The 10,073-nt window shown below is 35.2% G+C and overlaps 1 long non-coding RNA gene across 1 annotated transcript in view; it reads right to left on the bottom strand.

Moving 5' to 3' along the window:
* Positions 1-2,704, bottom strand: part of LOC105540694 — a 10,439-nt gene extending 7,735 nt beyond the window's left edge. The window contains exon 1 of the long non-coding RNA XR_001006239.1: positions 2,647-2,704. This is a non-coding gene — a long non-coding RNA (uncharacterized LOC105540694). The remainder of the gene's footprint in view (positions 1-2,646) is intronic.
* Between the last annotated feature and the right edge of the window lie 7,369 nt (positions 2,705-10,073).

Raw genomic sequence — 10,073 nt, 5'->3', positions numbered from 1 at the left:
GCGCCCGGCCTATAAATGCATTTTCATTATGAAATTTGGAAAACAAAACAGGGGAAAGGAGAGAAAGAGGAAAGGAAGCAAGGACGGGAGGGAGGGAGGAAGGGAGGGAAGGAAGGAAGGGAGCGAGGGAGGAAAGAAGGAAAGGAGGGAGGAAACTTATAATTTTCCCAAAGAAAATTAACATTTCTTTGAGAGGCTGAGGTGGGTGGATCATCTAAGGTCGGGAGTTCGAGACCAGCCTGACCAATATGGGGAAACCCCGTCACTACTAAAATACAAAAAATTAGCCAGTCATGGTGGTGCGTACCTGTAGTCCCAGCTACTTGGGAGGCTGACACAGGTGAATCGCTTGAACCTGGGAGGTGGAGGTTGCAATGAGCTGACAGCGTGCTACTGCACTCCAGCCTGGCAATAGAGCAAGACTCCATCTCAAAAAAAAGAAAAGAAAATTACTAACATTTTTGGTGAGGTGCCTTCTAGTCTTTTCTCCCCTCTCTGTGTAGTATTTGTTGAAGAAGTTGTGGTTATACTGATGGAACTATTTTGCAGTCTACTTAATTATCTTAAAAATATAATAGTACCACTTATCCACTGTTTCCGTTCCTGTGGTACAGTTATCCATGGTCAATCTCAGCCCAAAAATCTTAAACAGATATTACAAAAATAAACAATTCATTAGTTTTAAATTGCACTCCATTCTGAGTAGCATAATAAAGTCTTGGCCCATCCTGCTGTGTCCCACTCAAGATGTGAATCATCCTTTTGTCCCGTGTATCCACACTGCAGATGCTACACACCTAATAGGTCAACAGCAGCCGAACATGTCACAATGCCTACTCCATTCACTTCATCTCATGATGTAGGCATTCTATTTCACATCATCACAAGGAAGGGTGAGCATAGTATAAGAAGATATTTTGACAGAGAATGATCGAACTCACATAACTTTTATTACAGTATATTGTTATGATTGTTCTATTTTGTTATTATTGTTAATTCCCTAGTGTGCCTATGTTATAAATTAAACTTTATCATAGGTATGTATGTGTATGGAAAAAAAAAAGAAAACAAATATATAGGGTTTGGTGCTATCTACAGTTTTAGATTTCCACTTGCGGTCTTAGAACAAGACCCCCACAGATAAAGGGAGACTAGTTTATAAGCAAGCATTTTTTTCTAGGTGATTACTAATTTTTTTCAAACATCATTTTAAGTTACTATACAATATTTCACTGAATAAATGTATAATGGTTTATTTAATTCTTGCTTTCCTATTAAACATATGCTTAAGCATCAGAATATACTAGCAAAATCTCAACTACTGGGCTGGATAGATAAGGAAAAGATGTTGCAGCCTCCCAAGCAGCTGGGATTACAGGCATGAGCCACCAGGCCTGGCTAATTTTTGTATTTTCAGTAGAGGCAGGGTTTCTCCATGTTGGTCAGGCTGGTCTCGAACTCCCAACCACAGGTGATCTGCCTGCCTCGGCCTCCCTGCATATTCGTTCCTATTAATCATGGTTTGAGTAGTATAAAACTCTCTAATTTGTTTAGATTTGGTCAGAAACCATGTTTGTCAGTGGTACAGTAACAGATCATGCTTTTAGTGAGCCTAGATAGTAGTGTGTTTTGAGGTACAGGGCAAGAGAGATGCAGATCTTCATAAGAAGATCACCCTTGTACTGAACAAAAAGTTGAATGAATAAATAAGCTCTCTACAGTTAATAGCTGGAATTTGTTACCTAAAATTGGATAACTTGGCAGAAACTCTATAAAAAAAGGTTTGCTTATGCCTTTGTGTGTTTTCCTATAGAGGGACCGCAGCCTTCGTTATGTTCTCAATTGGTCTGTGACCAATCAAAATGTATGGAGCTATTAAATACAGAAAGACTTCAACATGTATCCAAAAAGTTTAAGAAGTTTTCACGTGTGATATATCTATCTTATATTGTCTTATCTTCCTTTTATGTGAAATTAAAGCTGATTCCTTTATTTACCTGTTTTTAAAATGTTTTACATTTTTCAAATGTAAAATCAGGTAAATAAACACCTAGAATTTAACCCATTGGCTCTCACTGTTGTTTTTCTTGGTCAGGCACATGTGACAGATGAATTTTATAAGTAACATATTAATTGGGCTTCTATGAATGGTCCAGGAGGTTGTGCCTTCCCCAATACTTAATAATTCTTGGCCTCAGGGAGATAGGGGCTACTATCCTTGCCATGCTCTGAGGACAAAGGCATGAACACTGATCTTGGATTATATCCCTTGGAAAGATAAAATGTTCTTTTTTAATTCATGAAAAGGTATAATTTTGCCAAAGAAAATTACTAACATTTCTTTGGGAGGCCAAGGTGGGTAGATTACCTAAGGTTGGGAGTTCAAGACCAACCTGAACAACATGGTGAAACCCCATCTCTACTAAAATACAAAAAAGTAGCCAGTCATGGTGGCGCATACCTGTAATCCCAGCTACTTGGGAGGCTGACATAGGAGAATCGCTTGAACCTGGGAGGTGGAGGTTGCAATGAGCTGACATTGTGCCACTGCACAATAAGACAAGACAAGGCTCATGTCAATCATGTGTGTGCACAAAGGATAAACTTCTATTTACATGCCACTCCCAGCTCCAGATGTAAATTTACCTTTGTCACACTCAAGAACGTGAGCAATGGTCCCATTTATGATCTCATTATAAGAATCGTGCCTTATTATATTTAGTGACAAAAAAGATTGTCATTTCTGACTTACCTCATAGTACACTAATGTGCAACGTCATTGTGAGAAGAAAAATTTTGATCACTACAGATTTTGGAAGTTGTTTTTCTATTTATTTTTAATCTCACCTGTTCCAAAAGTTCTAACGTGGTATACATACTTATATATAATAAAACAAGATAAACTAACGGGCTACTGTAAGATTTTAAATGAATGACGAAAGTATAAGATAACATCAGAAATGAAATTGAAGACAAACTATATATTGTAAGATAAGCTCCACTGGGTAGATCTTGGTCATAAAGTGAGATTAAGTTTTGCAAGATACAGCTTAAAGAGTCAAAAAATGACACACTTTTTTTTTGCCCCCGAGATGGAGTTTTTCTCCTGTCGCCCAGACTGGAGTACAAGGGCCCGATCTCGGCTCACTGCAACCTCCGCCTCCAGGTTCAAGCAATTCTCGTGCCTCAGCCTCCCGAATAGCTGGAAATACAGACATGTACCAGCATACCTGGCTAATTTTTGTATTTTTAGTGGAGATGGGGTTTCTCCATGTAGGTCAGACTGGTCTCAAACTCCCAAACTCAGGTGATCTGCCCACTTCAGCCTCCCAAAGTGCTGGGATTGCAGGTGCGAGCCACCACACCCAGTCAAAATGACATACTTTTAAGTGGAATATCCATGTCTAAAGCCACTAGCTCCTGATATAAAATGGTAACGTCCATGTCTACTTATTTTATCCTTAATACAAAGTCAGCCATTTGTTCACAGTGGAAGCACAACTTCCTCATACTATGACCAGACAGAAATCTATCCAATGGGTCCTCATGGGACGACACTATGATACAGAAATATACTAAATGCAACCCTTGGCTTCATAAGTCTTTGTCTCCTCATTTCTTCTACACAGACTGTTGAATTCACAGTACAATTACAATTTTAAAAATGTATTTTAAGAGAGATTAGAATAACACGGTTTGGGTATATAGACTTTTACAAGCCCACGTTAATCAGAGGGAGATTATAGTGTATTTAAATGCGGGGTTGCAAAGTGCTCATCTGCTTTCAGGAATTGACCTACAGGAGTATTTTGCAGAGCTGAGGGATGACAGTCCCCTAGATAAGTACTTGCTCTCCAGCATGCCACAGGTCACATAATTGCCTTAATTCAATTTTGTTATGTTCTTGGCCTCTCTAGTCCTTAAAGATTATAATCCCCAATCTAGAGGGGTGTGTATCCTGCCTCTCTTTCAAGGAATCCTCCACAAATACCCTGTCTCATTTCAGCTCTTTCTGTGAACATTTTGGAGAAGTGACTTCAAAATAATGTCCTCCAAGAAGTGCCTTGAATGTAGCTATTGTATATTGCTGTTGAGTAGTGATTATACAGAAAAGTAGGCAGGGATATGATCAGCATCAACTTGTGAAGGCTAAAATAGTCCATCCTACTGCTTCATGGAAGTGGATCAAAGGAAGGCAAGGATTGGATAATGGAAGGCACTTTACTTCCTACTGAGTCTTCCCTAATTTGGGAGAATATAACCAGTTGAGTGTCTGAAGATGGCATGTTTATTCTTTCTAGTCTCAACAGCTGGGCAACTTACATATGCTGTTTATATGGGCATAAAAATCACAACTATAAACTGATACTTAATCCACAAAGGAAACCATTTCATTCATATTATCCCAGTAGTATTAATGTTAAAATAATATGTAAACACAATCTTTTTTAGCTCATGTGTAATTTCTGATTATGAGTTCATCAGGCAAAGTAAATACAAAAATAGAATTTTATAATAAAAAGAATTGTGTAATAAAAAGCATAATAGTGATTAATACTAAAATAATCATACTAATGTCCAGCAGCTCCTGATACAGAAGAGTAGCCTATGAATGCACCAAATCCTACTGTTTTTTTATCCATTGCATAAATACAGGGATTAACTGACATGAAAAAGTAGGAAATAGTGTAATTACACAATTAAGTGGCTGCATACATCAAAACTATATATTATGTATACTGGGAAAATTGCATTTAAAGTTGTCAAAATACATATTTTAGGGTTATTCAATGAAATGTACATTATTAAAATTGTAATCCCCATACTCCTCAATAGCATTCTTTTTTTGCCTTTCCTGTTCTCTATTTACTCATAGGTCCTATCATTATCTAATATACTATGTATTTTACTTATTTCTCTTATTTTTACTGAGTCCATCACTAAATTTTAAATTCCATCAGGACAAGAATTCTTTTCCTTCTGTGTTGAGCCAGAGATTGTATATCTCCAGCATGTATAAATGTTCCTACCACTTAGTAAGTACTCAGTAAATATCTGCAAATCATTTACAGTTGATTTTCCTTAAAATGTATAACAGTTACAAATAATAGGGACATTAGAGTTTTTTCAGTGGAAGATGTTATTGTTGATATTGCTTTTCTTTTTTTTTAATTAATTAATTTATTTTTTATTATTATTATACTTTAAGTTCTAGGGTACATGTGCATAACGTGCAGGTTTGTTACATATGTATACTTGTGCCTTTTGAGATTTTTGTACCAACAGTCCTAGCCCTTTTGCTTTTGTCTACAATCATTTCAATACATTTTTTATCTGTGGCAATTATCACTAGACCAACCAACAAAAAAACCGATGCTTTTAGTGAAGGGAGTTCTGAAAAGATGATTCAGTAATGATCAACACTTTTGGTGAAAAACAAAATGTCTGATTGTTTATTACTGAAGGGCATGTCGACCAAATACATCTCACAGAATGATGTCATGTATATGTTACTGGATGTCCTTGTAGTCAGTGAGAGCACCCATCTGTTTCTGTCACTTAGGATGATTAAAAAATTGGGATGACAGAATCTCAGAACCTAAGCTATTTTTTTCAATATTACAATTTATTCGCATAATATATATGCTATTGAAATGTCCAGATTCATCTGTTGTTCATAAGAAGTCATAATGCCAACAATGAAAGGAGAGAGAAACAGCTGGTAGGAAAGACTAGCAATCTGTTTAGTGCGTTAAGTCAGGTCTGAGTGATATCATGTAACATACATGTCCCAAAAGCACATTTTGGCCATTGATGGTTATCCTAAACCACAGTAAAAATTCAACAGATTCCAACTGTTTGAGCCATCAAGGAATTTCTTTTTAAAACAGGTTCTCATGTGACCATGAGTTTACCCATAGAAATAGAGCCTCTCAAACCAACCAAGGAGAATTTGAAATTTAAGGTATAACCAAACCAAAAATTAAGTTTGGCTTCAAAACAATATAAAAATCCTTAACTGCTAACTAGCATCTCCTTACTAGTTTTGCTCAGTGAAGGCAGTGTCAGTGGTAGCACTATTTATCATAAGTTTTAGCATGAATTTAATTCTGAGCATGAATTTTTTATCCTTATAAAAAGATAGATATTCATAAAAAAGTGACAAGTAGAGTTGAAGTCAAAAGTTTATTAATAAAATATTTAATTTGATGGCAAGTCATTGCTTTTTCCTAATTAACTAAAATATTTCAAAATTAATTTTATCTTATTTTTTTACTTGAAATATTCTTCACTTTTTATAATCTGTTGCTCAGAGCATACAAAGCACACAAAGTTCTTGATATGCCTTGACAGAATCAGTGTGACATAGAAATCAGACAGGTCTAAGTTTGAATACTAGCTTTGTTACTCATTAGCACTGTTACCTGGACCAAGCTACACAACCCTTCTAAGCTCTAGTGCCCTCATCTATAAATGAAGTTAATAATGTTATCAAATTTGGAGTTGATATAAGGTCTAACTGAAATCCTTTGCGCCATGTTTAGTACATTATAAAAGGATGATAAATATTAGCTGTTATTGGTAGATACCAATATCAAATATTATTAATTTTTCATACTTGGTCATATTTTGAAACAACCTAAATCCAAATGGTTACATTTTAGGCTTCATATAAAAGCAGGGAACAGCTGGGTAAGCTCTAAAAGCTGTGGTGTAGGTGTGTGATTGCTAGTCTATCATAAACTATTCAGAGTTGATGTTCTTGGCAACCACTGGGGCAAGCTGCCTCTAAGGCAAGTTCAGCTTTCTGGGTCTATTTCTTAAGAGCTCTAAAGAGCTCTTAAGGCAAAAATCCCTACTGCACAATATTCTTCTGGCTACTTGGAAGGCCAACTTTTTGATTGGCCTGGTTCCATGACATGCCCAAACTCAATGACATCCATCTCCAAGGCTACTTCAGCAGCAAACCTCTGGGATATCTCTAACTCAGCCATCTCTTCATCCAGAAGTGCTATACCTCTAAGATTGCAAGCTCATAATCTACTCTCCTGCCACAGGTACCTTAGCTTCCTCATTTCGGATTTCATCCATCACTCCTATGAATATTCTCCTCAGTGTCATTATTCCTTCTCATAAAGTAAAGAACCACTCCCCCTAGGTTTTCAACACCACTGGGGAAAAAAAAATAAAATAAAACAAAATTGGATCTCTAGCCCCAAGCACTCTGTTGAGCTCTAGCCTTACCTTTTCATATGCCTACTGGTATCTCAAATACAACATATCCAAATACAAAGCCACCATTTTGTCTAAAAAGACATTCCTTTCATCTTACTTATTTCTCTAACTCTGTAAACAGAAATGTCTGCCCTATATATTTAACATACTTTTTGTGTATCTGAAAAAGAAAAAAAAAATCCTAGTTACCTGGTAAACATTCATTTCACTAAACATACTTATTGATAATAAGTCACTTTCTCATAATAGAAAGAGATGAATTTTTAAAATTAATGATATTCACTGCCTAGTTAACTAAAAGATATCAATACAGGATCTGCTCAATTACTGTCTAATAATAAAAACCGTAACTGTTCACTTCCTTGTTGACAAACCTGACTTTCCATAATGGCGGTTTATTTCATACTTTGGCATCAAAGACATTAATTAAATTACAAAAGTAATCCACTTGAGATAATTATTGAATTATTTTAATGATTCAAGTTTACTAACTATAAATTTACTAATTTATAAGTCTGTAACAACGTGTGTTATACAGAACTGTATCTTCAAATATTCCTGTGACTTTGTTTGATACTATTTACTCTTTTAGGATAAGAAAATGTATAGAGAAAGCATACAATGTCTAAGTATTTATTGGGCCAACTTTACAACACAGATCAACATTCCTCTTTTCAAGTACAGTCACTACTGTGCTAGAGAATTTGAAATTTAAGGTATAACCAAATCAAAAATTAAGTTTGGCTTCAAAACAATATAAAAATCCTTAACTGCTAACTAGCATCTCCTTAATAGTTTTGCTCAGTGAAGGCAGTGTCAGTGGTAGCACTATTTATCATAAGTTTTAGCATGAATTTAATTCTGAGCATGAATTTTTTATCCTTATAAAAAGATAGATATTCATAAAAAAGTGACAAGTAGAGTTGAAGTCAAAAGTTTATTAATAAAATATTTAATTTGATGGCAAGTCATTGCTTTTTCCTAATTAACTAAAATATTTCAAAATTAATTTTATCTTATTTTTTTACTTGAAATATTCTTCACTTTTTATAATCTGTTGCTCAGAGCATACAAAGCACACAAAGTTCTTGATATGCCTTGACAGAATCAGTGTGACATAGAAATCAGACAGGTCTAAGTTTGAATACTAGCTTTGTTACTCATTAGCACTGTTACCTGGACCAAGCTACACAACCCTTCTAAGCTCTAGTGCCCTCATCTATAAATGAAGTTAATAATGTTATCAAATTTGGAGTTGATATAAGGTCTAACTGAAATCCTTTGCGCCATGTTTAGTACATTATAAAAGGATGATAAATATTAGCTGTTATTGGTAGATACCAATATCAAATATTATTAATTTTTCATACTTGGTCATATTTTGAAACAACCTAAATCCAAATGGTTACATTTTAGACTTCATATAAAAGCAGGGAACAGCTGGGTAAGCTCTAAAAGCTGTGGTGTAGGTGTGTGATTGCTAGTCTATCATAAACTATTCAGAGTTGATGTTCTTGGCAACCACTGGGGCAAGCTGCCTCTAAGGCAAGTTCAGCTTTCTGGGTCTATTTCTTAAGAGCTCTAAAGAGCTCTTAAGGCAAAAATCCCTACTGCACAATATTCTTCTGGCTACTTGGAAGGCCAACTTTTTGATTGGCCTGGTTCCATGACATGCCCAAACTCAATGACATCCATCTCCAAGGCTACTTCAGCAGCAAACCTCTGGGATATCTCTAACTCAGCCATCTCTTCATCCAGAAGTGCTATACCTCTAAGATTGCAAGCTCATAATCTACTCTCCTGCCACAGGTACCTTAGCTTCCTCATTTCGGATTTCATCCATCACTCCTATGAATATTCTCCTCAGTGTCATTATTCCTTCTCATAAAGTAAAGAACCACTCCCCCTAGGTTTTCAACACCACTGGGGAAAAAAAAATAAAATAAAACAAAATTGGATCTCTAGCCCCAAGCACTCTGTTGAGCTCTAGCCTTACCTTTTCATATGCCTACTGGTATCTCAAATACAACATATCCAAATACAAAGCCACCATTTTGTCTAAAAAGACATTCCTTTCATCTTACTTATTTCTCTAACTCTGTAAACAGAAATGTCTGCCCTATATATTTAACATACTTTTTGTGTATCTGAAAAAGAAAAAAAAAATCCTAGTTACCTGGTAAACATTCATTTCACTAAACATACTTATTGATAATAAGTCACTTTCTCATAATAGAAAGAGATGAATTTTTAAAATTAATGATATTCACTGCCTAGTTAACTAAAAGATATCAATACAGGATCTGCTCAATTACTGTCTAATAATAAAAACCGTAACTGTTCACTTCCTTGTTGACAAACCTGACTTTCCATAATGGCGGTTTATTTCATACTTTGGCATCAAAGACATTAATTAAATTACAAAAGTAATCCACTTGAGATAATTATTGAATTATTTTAATGATTCAAGTTTACTAACTATAAATTTACTAATTTATAAGTCTGTAACAACGTGTGTTATACAGAACTGTATCTTCAAATATTCCTGTGACTTTGTTTGATACTATTTACTCTTTTAGGATAAGAAAATGTATAGAGAAAGCATACAATGTCTAAGTATTTATTGGGCCAACTTTACAACACAGATCAACATTCCTCTTTTCAAGTACAGTCACTACTGTGCTACCAGAAAATGCTTCTGACAGATTGCATGACCACTCTGGGAGCTGTACTGTTCTGTTAGCTATTACTGATAAAATGGACATTTTACATATGTCTAAGGTTATATTAGAAATTATATTTGAAAGGTTGGAAGTCATATTTGGTTGAGTTTTATA

Source organism: Mandrillus leucophaeus, unplaced genomic scaffold (assembly GCF_000951045.1).
Source record: "Mandrillus leucophaeus isolate KB7577 unplaced genomic scaffold, Mleu.le_1.0 Scaffold225, whole genome shotgun sequence".
NCBI lineage: Eukaryota > Metazoa > Chordata > Mammalia > Primates > Cercopithecidae > Mandrillus > Mandrillus leucophaeus.
Note: the sequence above shows the minus strand (reverse complement) of the source record. Positions and strands in the feature narration are given on the sequence as shown.